A 23,294-nucleotide genomic window follows, 5' to 3' on the forward strand; every position below is an offset into this window, starting at 1 on the left:
ACAGCCATGTGTGGCTACTGGCTACTGTATTATTCAGCACTATGATAGAACTTTGCTTTCTCCAGAAGGGGTGGAATCAACTTTCCTCCCTTTGCATCTGGGTCAGTTTGTAACTTGTTTGTAACAGTGTAAAAGTCATACTGCATGGCTTTTGAGACTAGGTTAGAAAATATGATACAATTCCCACCTTACAATTTATCTATAGTGATCTAGTCTCCAGCTGACTGGAAGATGTTTCTCCTTATTCCCCACCCATTCTCTCTGCATTTGACTTTCATCTCCCAACTCCCTCCAACAAAAAAAGATCCAGGATATGATTTCCAGCCGTATGTCCATTGTCTCTTCTAATAGGAGCCTCAAGTGTCCAGTCATCTGAATATTCATTCAGACCTATCCCCTATTCTATAACTGTGGACTCTCCTTTCAATTTTAAGCATTTTAATGAAGCAATAAAGTTTCAAAAAATATTGTATCAACTATTCCTATCATTTCTCTTTTGAGGACCTTGTTGAGGATAGTCTTTATTTGTCCCTTCAGATCCTTCTCCACCCTGCTCTGAGGACCAGGAGGTTGACTTCTACCAACTGCATTGATGGCATCACCCAGCTGCACTGATGTCTGGTTTCCAGGTGGATCTTGCCAATAGGGAGCATGGCGGGAGATCAGAGAGCAGGAGGAGAGAAAAGCTGGAATATCTATTCTTCCCGATCCCTCCCTGTTTTGCTCTGGCTACAGCTGTAGTTGGTGTCATCTGGCCCCTCTGCCATGATTCCACCTCCCACTTAGTCCAGTAACACTATTTCTAACACTTGTTTCTTCACTTCAGACTGGGGTGAGATTGACTTTCTTCTGCTGATTGTCCTTGGATGCCTCAACATTCCTGTTGACCCACCCCCCTACCTTAACCTTGCCCACACCTCCAAAATAGTCCCTGTATTAAAATATCCCTTCAAACATTTTAGCTGAGTATGCCATTTCTCGCTGGTTCCCTGACTGATACAGGATTCGTGGACTTCTCCCTTCCATAGTACCCTTTGTTAATAGTAGCAATTACAACAGTGATATCATTTATTTATATGCCTTCTGCACTATAAACCCCCTGAGGGCTGGTGCCAAATCTAAATTATCTGTAATCGTAGCACCTAGCATGGTATTTAATGCACAATAGGCTCACAATAGGTACATTAAATGGCAGAGTCCATATCCTTGATTTGCCTGTCAGTAAGATGGCTGTTATGCTTTGGATATGGTTTGTTTGTCCTCACCAAATCTCATGTTGAAATTTGACCCCCAGTGTGGCAGTGGTGGGAGGTGTGGGTCATGGGGGTGGATCCCTCGTGAATGGATTGGTGCTGTTCTCTTGCTAGTAAGTTCTGAGGGGAATGGATTAGTTCCCATGAAAGTGCGTTGTCATAAAGCCAGGACACTTGTCCAGTTTGGCCCTTTTGTGCTGATGCTAGCTTCCCCTTTGACCTTCTCCACCATATCCTGACATAGCACAAAAGTCTCATCAGAGGCTGAGCAGATGCAATGTCATGCTTCTTGTAATGAGATAAATAAACCTCTTATCAATTGCCCAGCCTCAGGTATTCCTTCTATAGAAGTACAAAACAGACTAAGACAGCTGTATCAGTCAGCCTGGGCTAGATTGTACTGTTATAACAAGTAACTCCAATATCTTAAAGGCTGAAAATAACAAGTGTTTATTCTCTCATTTGGGCTACATGCCCAGCAAAGGTATATTTATCTGCTTTACATTGCTATAAAGGAATACTGGAGACTAATTTATAAAGAAAATAGGTTCATTTGGCTCATGGTTCTGTGGGTGTAGAAGAAGCATGGTACCAGCGTCTGTTTCTGGTGAGGGCTTCAGGAAGCTTCCAATTATGGTGGAAGGCAGAGGGGAGCAGTCATAACATGGGAGAGGAGGGAAGTCACAATATTTAAACAATGAACTCTTACATAAGCTAATAGAATAAAAACTCACTCAGCCAAGCGCAGTGACTCACGCCTGTAATCTCAGCACTTTGCGAGGCTGAGGCAGGCGGATCACCTGAGTTCGGGAGTTCGAGACCAGCCTGACCAACATGGAGAAACCCCGTCTCTACTAAAACTACAAAATTAGCCAGGCATGATGGCGCATGCCTATAATCCCAGCTACTCAGGAGGCTGAGGTGGGAGAATCGCTTGAACGCTGGAGGCGAGGTTGCAGTGAGTCGAGATGGCGCCATTGCACTCCAGCCTGGGTGACAAGAGTGAAACTCCGTCTCAAAAACTAAAACAAAAACAAACAAAAAAACACAAAACCTCACTCATCACCTAGGGGATGACATCAACACATTCATGAGGGATTTGTTCCTGAAGCCCAAACGCCTCCCACCAGGCCCCATCTCCAACATTGGGGATCAAATTTCAATGTGAGATCTGGAGAGGACAAACATCCAAACTATATCAAAGAGTTAGCTGGGAACTTTGTTTGCCATCAGTGTTGCCCTCACTCTGGGTCCCAGGCTGATGGGGCAGTGAATATTCACATAGAACATTGGTGCTTACCAAGAGGGAAAAAGAGTGTGGCAAACAGCACACTGGCTCTTACAGCTTCTTCCTGGAAGTGTCACACATCACTCTGCTTGAAGCAAGTCACATGGCTGCATCTAATTTCCAAGGGAAGAACAGCTTAGTCCTCCCTCAGAGAGGGGAAGCAGATGCTGGTGAACAGTAAAATAACCTTACTCCAGGAACAAACCTCTCCTTGCTCTCTTATGTATCGTCCAGCTTTTCCATTCAACTTTTCTACTTCTTCACACCGGTCACTCCCCCTGCATCCTGAAACCAGCCATGGAAGCCTTATACATCTGCGTGTATCATGCATACCCTCAGAGCCATGAGGTGCTAACTAGGAGTCTCTTGTTTAGATTCTGTCATCAGCAAAACTAAGAGGAGAGTTTGTAATACCTCTTTAATTCGATTGTTTTCAAAGTGTGGATTTCAGAGGTCAACACTAGTTTCATAGTAATATTAAGAAATTGTGCCGGGCGCGGTGGCTCACACCTGTAATCCCAGCACTTTGGGAGGCCGAGTCAGGCGGATCACAAGGTCAGGAGATCGAGACCATCCTAAAAATACAAAAAATTAGCTGGGCGTGGTGGCGGGAGCCTGTAGTCTCAGATACTCGGAGGCTGAGGCAGAATGGTGTGAACCTGGGAGGCAGAGCTTGCAGTGAACTGAGATCGGGCCACTGTACTCCAGCCTGGGTGATAGAGGGAGACTCCGTCTCAAAAAAAATAAATAAATAAATAAAAAGAAAAGAAATTGTCTTTCCTACTCTCATGTGCCTATCACCATATAGGAGTTTTGTATGTGTGATTTCATAGATTGAACACAGAAGCAGATATGAGAATCCAGTTGTCTTCTACTAAGCCAGACATAAAAGCAAGTTGCCAAAATGTAGCACAATGCCACTTTTTTTCCCTGTTTTTGTTTTGGAAATTGTTTTCATAAAGCATTATGTTAACATGTAATAGGCATTGACATTGTTATTTTTTAGTGAGTTAAATGTTAAGATTTTCTGAGTTTGAATTTCTAATATATAACTATAAATCAAAGAAATTAATATAGTAAATATAAATTAAATATTTCAAAAAGATGTGTTGTACAACGTGGTGACTGTGGTTAACAATATATTGTATCTTGAAAATTGCTGAGATTTTAAGTGTTCTCACCACACAAAAAAGTGAGGAAATGCAAGTGTTAATGTTAATTAGCTCATTTTAGCCATTTCATAATGTATATTTCAAAACATTGTACATGATGTAATATTTCTGTCAATTTAAATAAGTTAAAAACAGGTATTAAGTAGATATAACACAAACAAACAAATAAGCTCTTTGGGGATGTTTGATACTTCAGAGCAGCGGTCCACAACCCTTTTGGCACCAGGGACCAGTTTCGTGGAAGACAGTTTTTCCATGGGGGCGGTGGTAGGGGAACGGTTTCAGGAGGGAACTGTTCCACCTGAGACCATCAGGCGTTAGATTCTCAGAAGAAACACGCAACCCAGATAGATCCCTTGCAGGCGCAGTTCACAGTAGGGTTTGAGCTCCTCTAAGAATCTAATGCTGCTGCTGATCTGACAGGAGGCAGAGCTCAGGCAGTCATGCTTGCTTGATTGCTACTCACCTTCTGCTGTGTGGCTCAGTTCCTAACAACCTACAGACTGGTACCAGTCCAGGGCCTGGGGGTTGGGGACCCCTGCTTTAGAGTATAAAGAGTTCCTGAGACAAAGAGTTTGAGAATTGCTGCTTTCATACACAATCTTTCATCCTCTAGAGACCTAGAGACATCCTAATTATTCTTCATAGCTGCTGTGTCCACACCATCCTCCCCGCATCATTGAGAAGAATATAGAATAAACTCTTTCCTGTACCCCATTTCCCGGAGCCCCTGGAGTGGGCTGTTTTCCTATGGAGTTGATGATGAGATTGGTTTGAGGGTCCTCATCTTGAGGTTCGACAGGAGCCTTACACTGGGAATCAGCTCCATGTTTCACATCCAACCTCTGCCATAGAGTCACTTTCTCTCTACTAGTTTGGGCTCCTCATTGACTGGAAATAAAAAACTGGTCTTCAGCTTGTTGTGAGACTTGAGTCATGGAATGCTTAAGCAAGTGCTGTTGTTTTTATGATATTGTTTTAGGGCAAGGAGGGCCTTACTCATGTTACTGAAACCATCCTTTCTCACATGAAAGAGATTAAAGAGATTAACTCTTTTGGATGTATTGAGCCTACAGGAAAGCTCTTATTAGAATTAGGTAACCCCCAACAAGGGATGGCAGGTTCATTATAAACCATGTATATAACTCAGCTCAAATTAGTTTAACTGTTTTCCAAGAGTAGGTAGCCAAGAGCAATAATGGTAAGTAGGGTAGGTATGATGAGCTAGGCAAAAATAAGGCACAGGGATTACCAAGAAGGATGGGCTCCAACTCTTAGGGAGTCCTGAGACCCTTGCTGTGTGGGAGAAGAGGAAGCTCGGAGGACACTGAAACTGTCTTCTGAGGTATTCCCAGGTCTTTTTCAGGCCAGACCATCATCCCTGTTATGAAATCATCCTGAACTGTTTTCTCCTACTGATCTTCTTAGTGTATAGTGGTTTTAAAACAGGTCCATAAATTCTTAAATATTCCTCACTTTAAAAGGTGGAGCCTAGTTCCACTCCCCTTAAATGTGGGCTGAACTTAGGAACTCCAGCAAATCAAATGTGGCAGAAGTGATGGTGTTAGGCTTCTGAGGGTAGTCGGTAAAAGATCACGTGGCTTCCTCCTTGCTCCCTCTGGGAGAAGCCAGCAGCCATGTTGTGAGCAGTTCTCTGGAGATGCCCGTTTGATGAAGACTGAAACCTCCTGCCAACAGCCAGTTAGGAACGAAGGCCTCCAACCGACAGCCATATATGGGAACCATTTTGGATAGGACTCCTCCAGCCCTAGTCACAGCTTCATGTACCTGCAGCCCTTGCTGAGCTCTTCACTGTCGTCTCACAAGATACCCTGATCCGGAAACATCCAGCCAAGCCACTCCCAGGCTCCTGCCCCTTAGAAATTGGGTGAGATAAACACTGGTTGTTTTCAGCCATTACATTTTGGAGTGACTTGTAACACAGCAATAGAAAATTTAAAAGTTGTGTGTAAATTCCTACAGTGAGTTGCTATTTAACTATATTGCCTGTTGCCATCACAGGAAAAAGATGCTGTTTATGTCTGTAACTGTATTGGTGGCATTCTAGGCCATTTGTTCTCCATGTGCCCCACCCTTCCCTGGGATCCATTCTCCACCTGTCTTTGCCCCCTGTACTCTGCCCCAAGAGGTTGATCCCATGGACCGCCTTGCCTTCAGGCTTCTGTTTGGAGTCCATTCATGGAAGGGACTGGGAGGGGAGCACAGGACAGCATGGGAGAGAGATCTGGGCATGGGAAACTCCTCCTCGCCAACTCCACATCCTTTTCTACCAGCCGAGGGAGGCAAGAGATGACTTCACACCTGACTTTATTCTACTCACTCCTACAGAGTTAGAGTTCACTGTGTTAAGGCCCACGCATTTAGAAGAAAAGCAACTCACATGTGGCTCTACCTTTGAACTAGAAAATAACCTTTAATTCCCCTAAGACAATCAAATTCACTAAACTCAGGCCTAATTCCTCTGCAACAAAGATCAAGTTGTACTGTCTGGATTATGCAGTGGCTGGCTGTTAAATTTAGTTGGGGTAATTATTGGGGTGGAGATATAAAACAAGAAGTATCAAAGGCTGACATTTTTGGAAACATCTCAGAAGTCCTCGTGCGCATGAGAACTGGCCCAGCTGAGAATGCCACCTGACATGTTCCCTCCTGGGGCAATCAGAGAAGAGCAAGCCTCTGTGAGTAAGGCAGGCGATAGGTTGGAAAGAGCCCTGGCTTGGCAGTGGGGGCGATCTGACTGCCAGTTCTCACTTGGCACCAATTCCCTGCTTAATCTTGGACCAATTACTTCATTTCTCTGGTTTCATCATATGTCAGAGGGGGAAACTGCCTGTCTTATCTACTTCACAGGGTGGTGGTTGTGAGAAATCAATTAGAGAGGATTTTACTATATTATGAAAATATAAGATGAAGCACAAAGAGGTGAAGTAACTAGCCCAGTGATGCATAGCTTATAAGGGGTGAAGCTGAGAACCAGGGGGGTTAACACGTCCAGCTCCCGAATCCATGCTCTGAAGCCCTATCCTTTGTGTCCTTGACCCTGACCACATCCCTGCAAACAGTCCCTTTAGTACATTCTGAGTGTCCCTTTGGCTCCCCTTTCTTTCCTGCTACAATTCTGTACTATACTTGTCTTCCACAATCTCATAATATTCAAAAGGGGCAGAGGAATACTTCAACTAAGCTTGAGTTAAAAAGAACTTTACATGTTGTAAAGTTCAATTTGTAAAGCCACATTCTGAGTAGAGAAAGTCTATTAATCATAAATGTAAAACTCAATTTTCCCTACCCCCCCCTTTTTTGTTTTTTTTTTTTTTTTTTTTTGAGGAGGAGCCTTGCTTTTGTTGCCCAGGCTAGAGTACGGTGGCATGATCTTGGTTCACTGCAACCTCCACCTCCTGGGTTCAAGCGATCCTCCTGCCTCAGCCTCCCAAGTAGCTGGGATTACAGGTGCCTGCCACCACACCCAGCTAAGTTTTTGTATTTTCTGTAGATACTGGGTTTCACACCATGTTGGCCAGGCTGGTCTCGAACTCCTGACCTAAGGTCATCTCCCTGCCTCGGCCTCCCAAAGTGCTGGGATTACAGGCAAAAGCCACCGTGCCGGGCCCTTTTCTTTCTTTTCTTTTTTTTTGGAGACAGAGTTTCACCCTTGTCCGCCCAGGCTGGAGTGCAACATCACAACCTCGGCTCTCTGAAACCTCCACCTCCTGTGTTCAAGTGATTCTCCTGCCTCAGCCTCCCGGTGGCTCATGTCTGTAATCCCAGCACTTTGGGAGGCCAAGTTGGGTGGATCACTTGAGGTCAGGGGTTCAAGACCAACCTGGCCAACATGATGAAACCCTGTCTCTACTAATACAAAAATTAGCCAGGCATGGTGGTCCCTATCCCTTTTCTAAAGAATATTAGAGTTGATGTGAATCAGAACATAAGTTCAAAGTCTCCTTTCTGAAGGCTGAGCGGCCAGACAGATTTTGGAATTTAGGAGTGTTTGGGGTTTGAAATGTCATACACTGTACATTAGATACATATTGTATATATATGTAAAAGCATATGAATATAGAACATAAGACAGGGGCTAGGAAAGCCCCCAGTAACCAAGCAATTTTTCTGCAAGGAAATATTCACACGAAGAAGGGTAATAGTTATAAATAGTTCACGTCACACGGCCATGTTTTGTTGACAGATGAAGTATGGAAAAATTTTCAGATTACAGAAGTAGTTTAATTTTGGAATTACACATAAGGGATAATAGACTTGAGGTAATATAGAATTAGGACAAGGGTAATCAAGATAAACTGTTTCATTAGTGAGAAGATTACACACTTTCATTTTCTAGTTCTAGTTACCTCTCCAGGCAGGAGAACCAAATTTTACAGCTTTGTTCCCTCCTTGGGTCAAGACCAAAGAGATTGTTTCCCCCCTTGAAGTTTGGTAGATTGGAACAGTCCCTACTAGCCACATCAAGCCATGAAACACTGATCGTAAGAAAGTAATCAGAGATTTTGCTTTTGACGTGGGGATGTCTTCCGTTCGCACCACCAGGACTCCCCTCCATCTTCTGCATCTTGCTCTGGCACCAGAAGACTGACCTGTAGGGATGACCCTCCCCATCTGGTTCTGATGGGGTCTGTCCAGTGGGGAGCCCTGGCAGGAGACCAGAGAGAGGGAGAAGAGTGTGTGAGGGTACTAGGCCCTTGGCTGCTTCCCTTGGTGGCTGCCTTGGGACAGGTGTGTTCCTCAACTGCAGTTACAGCTTCTGTGGGTGATCCTCCCCATGTAGTTCTCTCTTCCTCATGCTTCTTCAGGCCTAGGAGTGGGACACCCTCCAGCACTTCCCTCAAGACACACCCAAACCCACACCACTAGCTCCAGAATACCACACTTTCTCTCCAGGTTTCCTTGCATCCAGCCCAGACCTTTATAAATATTACTTTACTAAACTCCCAACTTGAGTGTGGTCCTGACAGTACATTGACTGGTACAAAAGCCAAGATCAATTAAAAAGTAAGAAGAGTCAGACCAATCTGTGCCTATGATTGAATTTATTTAAATATTGCTTCCAAGTGGTAATTTAGTAGACAGTTAATATGGAAATAGTATTTTGTAAAACCATTTATTAAAGAGTATTTTATGGAAAAATTATAAACTCAACTTTGTGAGCGTGAATAAACTTATTCCATGCGTGGTCTGTTTCACATCCTTTCTAGAACAAGGTCAAATGCAGGCATGGTGCACAGTGAGCCTAGGGGCTTGCTGTCATGACTCTAGAAAACATCTGGGCAACTGACTCTTGGCCTGCATCAACAGCTCTGAGTGTTAGAAAGTTGCACTGGACCAGGCTGTACTATGGGGGTGGTGTCCTACCTGTGCAGAGCCCCTCAGCAATTACACCGTGTACTTGAGCATCCCAAGCAAGACAAGACATGCCTAGCCGAGGGAAGGAGTTCTGCAGCACATACATAGGTTACAGGAGTACAAAGACTGGCCCGGCCTGATGTGGTATGAGATGGGGCCATAGAAGGGAATGACTTGTGCTTTCAGAAGGCCTGAGAGGCCTCTGACTCCTGGTTAAGCCTTGTGGGCCAGGGAGCCCACAGACCTCTTAAGATGGAAAAGGAGTATAGTCCAGTGGTTATGAGCATGGGCTCTGGAGCCAGGATGCCTGGGGTTAGATCCTGTCCTCAGCACTTACCAGCTGTGTGACCTTAGCAAGTTGTGGCCCCCTGTGCCTCAATTTCTTCGTAATTAGAAGGGGACAATAGTATCAACTTTCTACGGGTACATGAAGGTCAGGTAAGTCAGTGTTTAGGCTCAGAGCTACGCCTGGCATGTTGGAATGCTTAGTATTGTCACCTACTGCTATGGTGGGAATGTTTGTGTTTCCTCAAATTTCGCATGTTGAAATGAAATCCCCAGTTCAGTGGCAGAGGGGAGGCATCTGGGAAAGGACTGAGTCACGAAGCCTCCTCTCTTATGAATGGAATTAGCATTTTATAAAAGAGGATGGAGATGCCCTTTTGCTCTTCATTTGAGCTCTGAGGAACAGGCTCTCAGACACCGGATCTAGTGGCAGCTTGATCTTGGGCATCTTAGCCTTCAGAATTGTGAGCCATAACCTTCTATTGTTAATAAATTACCCATTCTGAGGGTTTTTTTGTTGGTTTGTTTGTTTTTAAATAGCAGCCTGAATGCACCAATGTCTTTATTGGAGCTGGCTGCTGACCTTGTTGCTGTACCCTGGCCACTGGCTTCTTTCTGTATTCTCTAAGTACATACATCTGGGCCTGGCCTTTCAGTCGCTCCATCCTACCTCTGACATGGGTCTGTCTGCTGTCAGTCTTTCGGGCTTTCATTAACATCCCTGTTGGGCACCACCAGGCCCCTTGGTGACATCCCTAAACACACAGTCGGCACCTAGGGAGGGCCAGGTGGCCTCTAGGGGAAGAACTCTGCAATTTCATGCCTGAGAGTTATAAAAATGGACATTTCCTATATGGGAATCAGAAACCAGAGAGAATATAAGAAGAGAGGTCTCGAACTAATAGAGAGGGTGAAACTGTTCTCCATCTCTGAGGAGTCAAAGAGCAGGGATAAATAACAATTTGTTTCTCTCAATAACATTTGGCACATTCCCATCTCATGTTGCTAATCAATCAAGGATAATTTCCTAGAGCTGCAGTTTGGCTTTCTTCATGAAGACAGGCAGGAGACTTAGAAAACTAGGAGCGGAACAGGTAAGCCTAGGGAGAAGCTAGGTAAAGACACAAAGGCAACACCTGAACAAAGGCTATATGATAGCTCCTTGGAGAAAGATAAACAGGAGGAGGGGCTTCCATTGGAGAATTAAGGAAGGAGAGATGCATGACTGAACGGTGAGTGGTATACCATCTCAGTCATGAGGGTGACAGTTTGACAGTAACTAAAATGTTTACTCCAACTCTCATCACAGACCTTAGGCCTGATAAAACCTTCCATTCCACTTCTAAAACAGTTTACAGTCACTTCCTCCTAAATGCATTTAATTCTCCTTTGTTTCCCAGGATTTGAAACATCATATGTACGCGTGCTTCTCCGCGTGTTGTTACTAATGCAGAACTTTTTTCTTTTTCAGACACAAGGAGGGCTCTTAGAAATGTGTGAGGAGACTGGTAATCAGGCAAGGATATCAAAGGTGAGGTCAAACCCAGGATCACAGGTGTGCAGTTGTTCAGCTGGCTTGGCACAGTCAGCCACCACTGGGATCACTCTTCCTAAGAGTCTACCCCTAGGTTGCCCAGCTCTCCCAGTTTTTGCTGTTCCTCTTCCCCCAGAGTGTGTATTCAGAAGGCGCCTGGCTGAGATGTGTTCTCCCTGTTCTGCCTCTGCATTACAAAAGGAGGAAGACCTCACAGTGCAGCTGGAGACTGTGCTCAGGAGATCCACAATGCTACCAACCTTCAGCTCAGTGTTTAGTACTACCAGCCTCTTCCAGTGCTGTTTCACTTTCCCCAGCCACACCTTGTTTTTCTTCTACCTTTGACCTCTGGAGAAAGGAATGGGAGTAGGGAGGGAGCAGGGAGTAGTTCTTGCCTGCTGTTTCCATGCTCATTTCAGGACGGCGAGGCTGCACCCCTATACAATAGCCACCATTTCCTGACTGGGTCTAAGGCTCATTGTTCACCTTTAGGGCAAATGTTTTCTTCAGCTTCTGGTGTATGGTGCATGATCAATAAACGTTGAGGAACAATGATGGTACAGGTATTAGGTTGCTACAAAAGTAAAATTGTGGCTTTTTGCCACTTTCAATGACAAGGACTGCAATTAATTCTGCACCAACCTAATATATGCAAGAAAAGAAAAGTCACTGGGTTCCCTATTTTAACAGAGTGTACGGGGTGCAGTTGTGGAAAGGAACGAAACTTGACCTAACTAGGCGCTGGCAACATACCTTCTTATGCTTCCGAAACAAAGGGTCAAAGGGTAGAGTACAGTGATAACATCTGTACCTCTGCCTGCTCCTGCCCTTAATTCTAGCTCCCATTTCAGGAAGAGAATGTGGGGCTGAGAAAAGTTATCTATTGCTCAACTGGACCTCTCCAATCTCTGTGAGACTTAACCTCCTGTGAGCACACTGCATTGTCATCTGCTCGTTATGCTAAAGTCTCTGTCATGCCTGCCTTGAGTTACATTTCGAAAGGTCCCCTGCTGTGACCTTAGCCATGTGACTTGGTGAGGTAGTTAAGGGGTCCTGCCTGTGGCAGACACCAGGCTGATACCCTACCCCACAGTTCCTGAGCTTTCCAGAGTTCAAGGCAGTTGCACCGATAGCTGCAGCATGTGGAACTCTTCCCACCTGCACTGAGGATGTTCTCAGAGACACAGGAGCTTGCTGGGCAAACTGCGAGGGGGTGAGTGTTGTTGGGAAGGACGCTCCAGCCACAGCCGTCTATCAACAAGGCATGGGAGTCAGTGAATATGTGGTCCATGGGAACTATTCTGAGTCCTGGTTCACACACAGTTTCCTGGGAGCCCCAGAAGGACTGTGCCTCAGTTGTTTGTGCACATGAATCTTGCCCATAAGTACCCTGTTTCACTGCCTTTTCTTTCTTCCTATCTCTCTTACCCTACACTTCACTTGGAATTTTGGGGTTTACTTTCCAATTAAATTAGCTGTACCCAAGTACTGGTCTAGGGTCTGCTTTTGGAGAAAAATCTAAATGAAGATAGTTGGAAAGGAAGAAAAAGTCTACAGTGGCTCTCACCTCTTCTTTCTTAGCTTGAATTTACTCTCCTACCCACTGAAAGTTAGCTTCTGGCCCTGTCACCCTGAGTTCCCCATACTGTCATATCCAGTGATTTTGCCCAAACATGCTTGAGCTCTAGGTAGCAGTTCACCAACCATTGCCTCCTTGGAGCACGCTTCTCTTTGCTCCCAGGACAGTTTTTCTCCTAGATTTTCCCATTCCATTAAGCTTTCTGCCATTCAGAGATGCCTTTTTTCACTTCTCCCTTAAGTGTCCCATGTGCCCCAAAGCTCCACCTGAGCCCCCTTCTATTCACACTCCCCACACTCGCTAGGCAGCCTCAACTTTAGTGGCTTCCACGATAACAAATGCCAGTGGTACCCCAATCTGTCTTCTACCCAGGCTTCTGTTTTGAGCTCCCCCTTCTATGTTCAACTGCCTACTAGGTCGAGACCCTGAACACTCCATGGATCCTTCCCCAAGCATGTCCCCTAAAGTTTCTGTAGTAGAACACCTTTTCCCAAGAAATTTGGCAGGGAAGAATAGAAGAGAGGCAAGAAAATGAGGTGGTGAGGTTGAGAACAGTTATGGACTGTTCCATAAGAACAGTAAGGGGCTGGGCATGGTGGCTTACACCTGTAATTTCAGCACTTTGGGAGGCCGAGGTGGGTAGATCACCTGAGGTCAACAGTTTGAGACCAGCCTGGCCAACATGGTAAAACCCCATCTCTACTAAAAAACTTAGCTGGGCATGGTGGCAGGTGCCTGAAGTCCCAGCTACTCAGGAGGCTGAGGCATACAAATAACTTGAACCCAGGAGGCAGAGGTTGCAGTGAGCTGAGATAGCACCATTGCACTCCAGCCCCAGCAACAGAGCAAGACTTTGTCTCAAAACAAAACAACGGTAAGAAGGCAGAAAGGCAGAGACACACAAGAAGCCAAGTTTCTGAGAAGGTAGAGGGGAAAGGCTTTAAGGAAGGAGGAAGACAGGTTCAGATTCAGAAGTACTTAACAGTATCAGAGAAGCAGGTGATAGAGTTCTTGCCGGATGACTTTCATTTCTTCCCTGAACTGGGAGGCAAGATCATTTGCTGTAGCAAAATGGAAGATTTGAGGGTAAGAGGTAAAATTTTGGAAGGGGGCATCAGTGAGGATGCAAGCATGGAAAGTTCAACAGAAACTGGTTTAAAAAGCAGTAAGATTTATTGACTGGTATTCTTGAAAGTCTAAAGGCAGACCAGGGTGTAGGCACAGTTTTATCCAGAGGCTCAAGATATCAGGACTCTAGCTCCCGTGATTCTCTTGCCCCTGTTCTGCCTTATGAGCTCCAGCAGTAAGACATTACACCCACATTGCAACACCCAGAGAGTCTCCTCTGGGGCTCCAGAAGAAGAGAGGGGAAGTATATTTCTCAGAAGCCCTTATGGTCATCTCCTCTTGTCTCATCAGCCCATCTGGGTGGTGTGCTCATCTGTGATGCACCCATCAGGTGACCACAGAAATGGGAGAGCTGATTTGCTGGAGCCCATCAGTGCCTACTCCTGGAGATGGAATGAGGTCAATCAAGCCCACCCAAACAGCATGATTGAGAATGGGAGAGGTACACTTCCTCGAGGGAAAATTTGGGTGCTATTGGGAAGAAAAGGGGTGAATGAATACTGGGAAGTCGACCAATAAATGTCCACCCATAGTTAGTTTCTGAGGAAATGGTGAGAAGCAGCTGTTGAAAGATTTGTTAAGGTGTGATAATGCTGAAGTGGAGGTTCTGATGCATGTGCAGGAGAGAGATTTGTAGTGGCTCCCACCCTCCTTGCTCTATGATTGTCCCAGCAGCCTGAGTAGGGGGGTGGTAGGAATGGAGAAGGTAAACGATTCGATTGATCCAAAGTTGGAGGTTTGCCAGGTGTATGTTATATAAGGAGAACTGAGCACAGGGTGTGTTGAGGGTAATAGAGTGCTTGAAGTGATGGATGGGGGAAGAATGGAATTTGGAAGAGAGTCGATAGATTAGGATAAAATGGACTGTGTTCAAGGACTGAACTTTCCGATGAACTCAGAAGGCTGGCTTGAGGGGAGGGAGAAAGGATGAATGCATACACATAAGACAGCCAGTGAGATACTGCGAGCTAGGGAGCGTGTGAGCGAGAGAAAACACGTGAGAAAGGGTAAGATATTGCCATTTAACATTCAGAGGGAGTCAGTGACGGCAAGGGCTTCCTGGGTTCTATTTTCTAAATGAAGACATCATGACACTTGTGACAAGTTACCAGGGGCTTGATAGCAACACAACAGGTGTCTTCAAGCCTAAACCAGCCTCAGAAATCAGAGCCATATCCCAGCTGTTTCTCCTGCCTGGGTGTCATTCCCACAAACATCAGTCCAGCTGGGTTCTTTGGGACAAAGAGGCTGGAGGCTACTGGCCATCCCTTTGCCTTCAAAATGGAGTCCTTAGGACTCTGAGACCACATCTCACTTTTCCTTTGTCTAAGGGCTCTGCAAAAAGGTTTGGTTGTTATCCTGTCTTTCTTCCAAAGACGTGTCAGGCCACTTAGGTTCTTGGAACAGAAAAGAATGGAAAGGGAAGATGCTAGGGACAGATATGTTCTAACCACTTTTTATTATATTGTAATCAGATTCTTATTCTGGATTAAGGATATACACATGATTGAATGGGTCTAAATTTGGAGGCTTAGCCAGGTACACATTCTGTAAGGAGAAAGGCAAAGTCTTACCCTTACCCACTCAGTTTTCTTGCTCACGCTCTCTCTAGCTGACTGTCAGGTGCACGCACTCATGCTTCCCCGCTTCCCAGAAGCCAAACTTCTGAGTTCATGTGAACATCTAGTCCCTGAACCCATTCCATTTTATCTTAATCCACTGACTCCTTTCCAAATTCCCTTCTTCCTCCATCCATCACTTTAAGTACTCTATTACCCTCAACTCAAATCGTGCCCAGTAGAATTTCTATACAATGAGCAAGCAAAGAAGTTGGAGAAGGAATCTACAGGCCTAGGCTGAATGATTGGCTTGACTACTAACATACTCTGTGAATTGAATTCAGTGATCTAAATCACCAGAGCTGCAGTTTATACATACATACAATGAGTATAACAGTCTCTATACCAGGGGTTAGCAAACTTTTTCTGTGAAGGGCCCAGAGAGAAAATATCTTAGGCTTGGCAAGCCATCTGGCCTGTTGCAACTACTGATTCTGTGGTTGGAGTGAGAAAGCAGCCAAAGACAATCCCTAACCAAATGAGCATGGCTGTGTTCCCATAAAACTGTACTTGCAAAAATAGATGGCAGGAAGGATTTGACCCCCTGAAGCAAGGGGCTGCGGGGAGGATCATGTAGCCTGTGTTCATGGAGTCCTTTTGCCATAGCTTTGGTCACTAATGAGAGTAATCACCCCTGTGCTCTAAGCTGACCTCTCACCCACGTATTTGAGAGGACCAGTAGATGTTTCAAAGATGATAATAATGCCAGTAAATACAACAGATACTAGCTAGGGAGCGTGTGAGTGAGAGAAAACAACTGAGAAAGGGTAAAATGTTGCCATTTAATTTTCAGAGGTAGTCAGTGACGGCAAGGACCTTCCTGGGTTCTATTTTCTAAATGTGTTTTCCTTGCTCATCTTCCAGCCTCTCACCTTCGCACGATGTTAGTGGCCATGACCTACTCTACCAAGTGGGAGACCCTTAACCCTGCTTCCACCTTCCAGAGTTAGTTGCTTCCCCAGTGCTGCTGTGCACCACTGGGTGGTGGCATCTTGAACTGCCAAAAATCATACAAATTACACCACATTCATAGCAAATGGAGTTGAAAGTCTCATTTGTGTTGTTGTTAACATTTAACAAAGCTACAAAAAACAAACATAAATGAGGTCAAATGTAATAGGGAGAGCTGTTTAAGTTTGGGGTGGAATAGCAGTAAGGCTGATGTATTAGACTACATAATGCTAGATACTATAATTGATAAACTTTTATTCTCAGGCCACTAAAAGTTGATTTTTTTAAATTTACATCATAGTTCTATGCACCTTGGGGGAAGAAAGAGTCACTGCTCCATGTAATCATTCAAAGAACCAATTTTCTTCCATCACATGATTCTACCATCTTTTAGGAATTTGTCTTTTTTTCTTTGCATTTAACTAGAGCAGGAAAAGGATGAGAGGAGATAAGACAGACAGCATTGTGTGGGGGATATTTTATAGGCCAGGCTTGGAGATGAAAGCATCACTTCCATCTATGTTTTGTTGGCCAACCGAGCCATGTGGCCATACATAACTGCAAAAGAGTTTGGGAAATGTAGTCTAACTGCAGACCTAAAGAAGAAACATTTATTGAACATGTGGGCAGACTGCCACAACTGGGGACAAACTGAGTGACAGGCACGCCCTACTCAGAATTACTTTTCCCAGTTGACCATAGAGGCTATGTTACTGTTGGAAAAAAACAAACAAACAAACTCCCTGTGGATAGCATCTTCTTAGAGAAGGCACTGACAACACTCTGGGCTATCTTTTCACGGATGTTTGTATTACAAACGGTATTGGAAGATGGAAATAGTGTCTCCCGTTGGAGCACAGGGCAGTTTGACGTCCAGGATAATAAAGATATTATCTCTCTGTGGGAAAAAGTTTAGACAGGTTTGCTTACAAACCTTGTTTAGATTGAAGTTTCTTAAGTTTGAGGTTTCTTAGGTGTGACCCCAAACTGCAATATGCTCAGCATCCATCTGTGCCCAGCCCTTGCCCCACAATCCCTGGTAGGCAAGAAGAACCAACACAAACACAAAACCTGTGCTGCCTGCTGTGCTACCAGTCACAAAATCCTTTTCTTTTACCTAGACATTCTGTGTCTTCTGGAAGCGGCCATGAAACAGTGCCAGGCTAACCTGTCAGCTTGCAAGTAAAGCCTCAGACCCATTGCAGTTTTTGAGAGTTACCAGTTCAAGTTTATCATGGTCAGCATTTAGTAAATGTCTCTGGCTAGCCAACCATTTTTAGCTTTCCAGGATCCCAAGTAGCAGGCTTAAACTGATATTTCATCTTTGGTTAAATGAAATAAGTAATAACAGTGTAAATTATGAAGCCCCCAGGCACGTGCAACATAATATCAAGGCCTCCACATTGTACAACTCCAGGTGCTCTGTTCATATCACAGTCTATGAATATGAAATGTAGCTGCTCTATTACAAGATTTCATCATATCTAACACCCTCAGTAGTAAAACACACCATTACTTTAGGTGTAACTGAGAAATAAAGAAGCTTCCAATTAAACGATGACAAAATGCTCTTATGTTATTTTGATTTTTTTAATTATATATTGAAAGAGCTCTTTTATGCTTTTTGTTTTATTTTATTTTATTTTTTTAGAGACAGGGTCTCAGCTCTGTCACCCAGGCTGGAGTGCAGTGGTGCAATGATGGCTTACTGCAGCTTCGACCTCCAGGACTCAAGCAATCCTCCTGCCCTAACCTCCAGAGTAGCTAGGACTACAGGCATGTGCTACCATGCCCGGCTATTTTTTAAAAAGACTATTTGTAGAGAATAGGTCTTACTATGTCGCCCAGGCTGGTCTTGAATTACTAGGCTCAAATGATTCTCCTACCTCAGCCTCCCAAAGTGCTGGAATTACAGGCATGAGCCACCATGGCCAGCTTTTTATGCTTATTTAGACAGATTTATCATATATCAATCATGCACACACATAACAGAAATACCTATTTTTACTCAACATTATGCTGGGGAGTCTAGCCAGCACAATAAGGCAGGAAAAACAAATAAAAGTCATATGGCTTGGAAAGGAATAAATAAAACTAGTTGCAGACAACATTATTATTTACATAGGAAGTCCCCAAAAATATAAAAGCTACTGTTGAGCTTATCCTGGTTGCATAATACAAGGTGAACGAACAAAAGTCAATTTTATTTCTGCATACTATATATATAATTGTTCTGCAATGAACAATTATAAATTTAAATTTAAAGAGAAATGCCATGTATACTAGCACCAAAAAAACCTCACAAGATATTTAGAGATAAATCAAAATATGTGCCAGGCTTATGCTGAAAATTATTAAAACATCAGTGAGAGAAATCAAAGACCTAAATAAATGGACATACTGTCTTCATAGATTGGAAAACTCAATATTGTTAAGATGTCAGTTCTCAAAGGAACACTTATACACTGTTGGTGGGAGTGAAACTTAGTTGAACCATTGTGGAAGACAGTGTGGTGATTCTTCAGAGACCTAAAGACAGAAATACCATTCAACCTAGCAATCCCATTACTGAGTATATACCCAAAGGAATATAAATTGTTCTATTTTAAAGACCTGTGCACATATATGTTCATTGTTGCACTATTCACAACAGCAAAGATACGGAATCAACCCAAATGCCTATCAACGATAGACTGGGTAAAGAAAATATGGTACAAATACTCCATAGAATACTATGCAACCCCCAAAAAGAATGAGATCATGTCCTTTGCAGGGACATGGATGGGGCTGGAGGCTATTATACTTAGCAAACTAATGCAGGAACAGAAAACCAAATATCACATGTTCTCACTTATAAATAGGAGCTAAATGATGAAAACACATGGACAGAGAGGGGAATGACACACATTGGGGCCTCTCAGAGGGTGGAGGGTTGGAGGAGGGGGAAGATCAAGAAAAATAACTGGTGGATACTAGACTTAATATCTGGGTGATGAAATAATCTGTACGACAAACCCCCATGACACAAGTTTACTTAGGTAACAAACCTGTACATCCTGCACATGTACACCTGAAGTTAAAAAAAACAAACACAAAAAACCAAACCTCCCAACCTCAAAAAATGCCCAAAACCCAAAACAAACCAATTTGGGGAGAATCGGCATCTTTTTATAAGTTTAACACAATCCCCCGATCCTAGAAAGGTTTTTGTAGAAACAGAAAAGCTGATTCTAAAATTTTATAAGGAAAAGCAGTGACAGGAATAGTCAAAACAATTTTGAGAAATAAGAAAGTTGGAGGACTTATACCACTTGATTTCCAAGTTTGCTATGAAGCCGTAGTAATGAAGACAGCATGAAACTGGCAAAAGGACAGAGAAATAGATCAGAGGAACAGAATAGAATAAACCCAAACTTATATGGTCAACTGATTTTCAATAAAGGTTGAATTCAACAGAGAAAGAATAGTCTTTTCAACAAATGGTAATGAAATAATTGGTAACAAATGTTAACCCATCCCTTGTACCATATGCACAAATGAACTTGAAATGGATTATTGACCCAATTGTAAAAGTCTAAAAATCATAAAATTTCTACAAGAAAATATAGGGGATGATCCTTGTGACCTTGGGCTTGGCAAAGATTTCTAACATAGAACATAAAAAACATGAGCCATAGGGGAAACTTGACAAGTTGTATTTTATACATTTAACTATTTTGCTCTTTGAAAAATATCATAAAAATTAAAAAAACAGATTGAGAGAATATTCACAAAACATATACCCGATCAGGAATACCCAGAATATATAAAGAACTCTCATAACTAATAGAAACACAAGCAATCCAATTATGAATGATTTGAAGAGCTATTTCAAAGACATGGGTAGCAAATAAGCCCACGAAAAGACGCCCAACATAATTTGTCAATGGGAAAATGCAAATTAAAGCCACAATAAGAGACCACTACAAACTAGACAACGACAATTTTTAAAAGCTGATCATACTAAGTGCTGGTGATGTAAAGTAACTGGAACTTTCATTCATTGCTGCTGGGAACGTAAAATGGTATGGACTCATTGGAGAACAGTTCAGCAGTTTCTTAAAAAGCTAAATCTACATTTACCACGTGACCCAGTAATCCTTTCGCTAAGTGTATACCCATGAGAAATGAAACTGTATATTCATACAAAAACCTATACAGAAGTCCCTTCTTATCCATGGTCTTTCTTCCCATGGTTTCAGTTACCTACAGTTAACCACAGTCTGAAAATAAATGGAAAATGCCAGAAATAATTCATAAGTTTTAAGTTTCATGCAGTTGACTAGCATGATGAAATCTCTTGCTGTCCTGCTCAGTCCTGCCTGGGATGTGAATGATCCCCTCATCCAATGTATTCACACTGTCTGTGCTACCTCCTCATTAGTTACATAGTAGTTATCTTCATTATCAGATCAAAAAACAATAGCATATGGCATAGGATTTGGTACTATCTGTGGTTTCGGGCATCCACTGGGAATCTCAGAATGTACCCCCTGTGAAAAAAGTGGGACTACTGTACCTAAACATTTACGGCTTTATTCATAATTGCCCAAAACTGGAAACAATTCGAATATTGTTCTACTATGAATGGATAAACAAGTCATGGTATATTGGCACAATGGAATACTACTCAACAACAAAAAGGAATGAACTAGTCGTAAATGCAGAAGTATTATGCTAAGTGAAAGAAGCCAGATTTAAAATGCAGCATGATGTTACAGAAAAGGCAAAACAGTAGAGATAGAAAACACATCAGTGGTTGCCAGAGGCTGGCAGTATGGGTATGAGATTGACTATAAAGGGCATTAGAAAACTTAAAAAAGTACTTTCTCTTCATTTCAGTGATATACAACTTCATACATTTTTAATAATTTGTAGAACTTTGTACCTAAGAAGTATATCTCCCCCTACTCCCCCAAACTCCCTTCCAAAAGAGTCATCTCTTGCTGGCTGTATCTCTTGACTTGAAGGTCATCCTTCTCAAGGCAGTCTGCTGTACTTGGCTGTCTTCTTACCAGTTCAGGTTTAGAGATAACAGCTCAGCTGACTCTAATATTGTGTTCCTATGCTGTTCATGATTTTCTTACATTCTGCCCACACTTGTCAGTAGTCCCATACATAAAACCATCATAAGTTTTACTAAGTTCAGTGTGCCATCTGTTTCCTAACTGGGACCCTGAAGACACAAGGCACAGGTCAGTTGAGTCAGTCCCTTTTAGGGTTTCCTGAAAGCTCTGCCCACCATTTTTTACTCATAGTTAGAAGTTAGTCAGATGGCCATCCTGAATAAGGGAGGTGGGGATAAGTAGGTGGTATATTATTGTTGTTGGCTTTTTTGGGGACTGGCAATTAGCAATTACGAAGGAATACTGGATGCTGGATAGGCAGCTAGATGTGTGTGTCACAGAGGGAAACACAAAGACAGCCTATGAAGGAAGAAACAATATTACTGTGTAACTAAGTAGACTGAGGAGAAAGGGAATATACATCAAATAATCATTGAACTCTCAGCAACACAGTCACATTTTAAAGGTCACTGGCAAATCCATAGGCCCCTGCCTTTGAAGTTCCCCACCTTAAGGCCTTTTTAAGTGTGCTTTTCTCTCTTGTACAGGCCCATGTATCCAATTAATATAACTTTCACCCTGAAAGACAAACTATATGCACAATTGTTTAATATTCTTTCTGTACACAGAATGTGAATTTTCAATGTAATAAAATCTTATTTAACAAAAAAGCATGACATAATTGTTAAGAAGTTGTATCCCAGAGCCAAAGTGCCCAAGTTGGAATTCTGTTTCCACTGTGTGCCAGCTGTGTGTTCTTGAGCATGTCGGTCAGCCTCTTTGTGTTTGTTTACTCATGCATAGAGCAGGTGTGGTGGCATGAAAATGCACCTGGCAGACCTTCCAGTACAGAGCACATACCTAGCCAAGGGTCCCAGTTGCTGCAGTTTGGAATCCACCATAGCATGTGTGCCAGGGCCACATCTCTTTTGGGCTGCTCCCCACTAATGACTGAAAATGGCAGGGATATTAAGGTACATCTCTTCCCAAGAGATGTGGGACTCCTTCCTTAACCAACTGTGGCTCAAAGACTCTCCAAAGGCTTTGCTGAACTTCTCTGAAACTGCTGTGTAGTCTAAGAAATTTCTACCCAGCCTTTTCTCCCTTTCTCCTTCACTCAATCTTGGGTTATAATGATTCTCCCAGCCTTTGCCCTCTTTCCCCCACTTCTTTTTCAAAGGCATTTCCCTTAACACACTTGCACATTTTTTCTGGTCTTGTCACCTTTGTCTTGGAGGACCCAGACTAACACAGCGGAGACAGTAGTACCTACACCTCATAGAGTTGAGAAGATGAGTTAATTCATTTAATATGGTAATAGTCGTATTTGAGAAATAGTAATAACTCAGTCCATTTTGGTTATTATTATTAAAGATAGACCCCATCTTACATTTCTAGTATTATAGAAATGCTGTAGTATTATAGCAGATTAGATAATCCAAAAACCTTTCATTATAAAATACCATGAAAGTATGATTAGATATAGAAAATAGTCTTCTAAATGCATAGCTGAGCTTACAAGAATATAAATCCTAGGAGCAAAAATGAATAGAGAATTGAAAACCAGAAGTATTCTTCAGTTCACATTGCGGCTGTCCTTAGATTTGTCTACCTCAGAGACCATGATGGAGACTTTGCACATAAAGCCAAAAACTATCAAAGAACGACTATTTTCAGAAGAAGGGTAGCAACTAAAAACAAGATCAACCCTTCAGCAAAGAGGGATATCAAGGAAGCTTGTCTGTTTTTACTTGTATTTGAATAAAGGGTTAGGATTCCCCCAGACACCTGCTCTCCCTGAAGGCAGAGTTTCGCGTTTATATTTCTTATGTGGCTGATAATTCCCAAGCTGGTAATATCTGTAACAAAGTGAATGTAGGTCCTCTCTGGAGGGACAAAACCTTATCTATCAAAGGGTGGAGTGTGGAAGGAGAGAGAAGATCAGGAAAAAATGATTAGTAGGTACTGGGCTTCATACCTGGGTGAAATAATCTGTGCAAA

This window comes from Mandrillus leucophaeus, unplaced genomic scaffold, assembly GCF_000951045.1.
Source record: "Mandrillus leucophaeus isolate KB7577 unplaced genomic scaffold, Mleu.le_1.0 Scaffold3, whole genome shotgun sequence".
In the NCBI taxonomy this organism is placed as follows: domain Eukaryota; kingdom Metazoa; phylum Chordata; class Mammalia; order Primates; family Cercopithecidae; genus Mandrillus; species Mandrillus leucophaeus.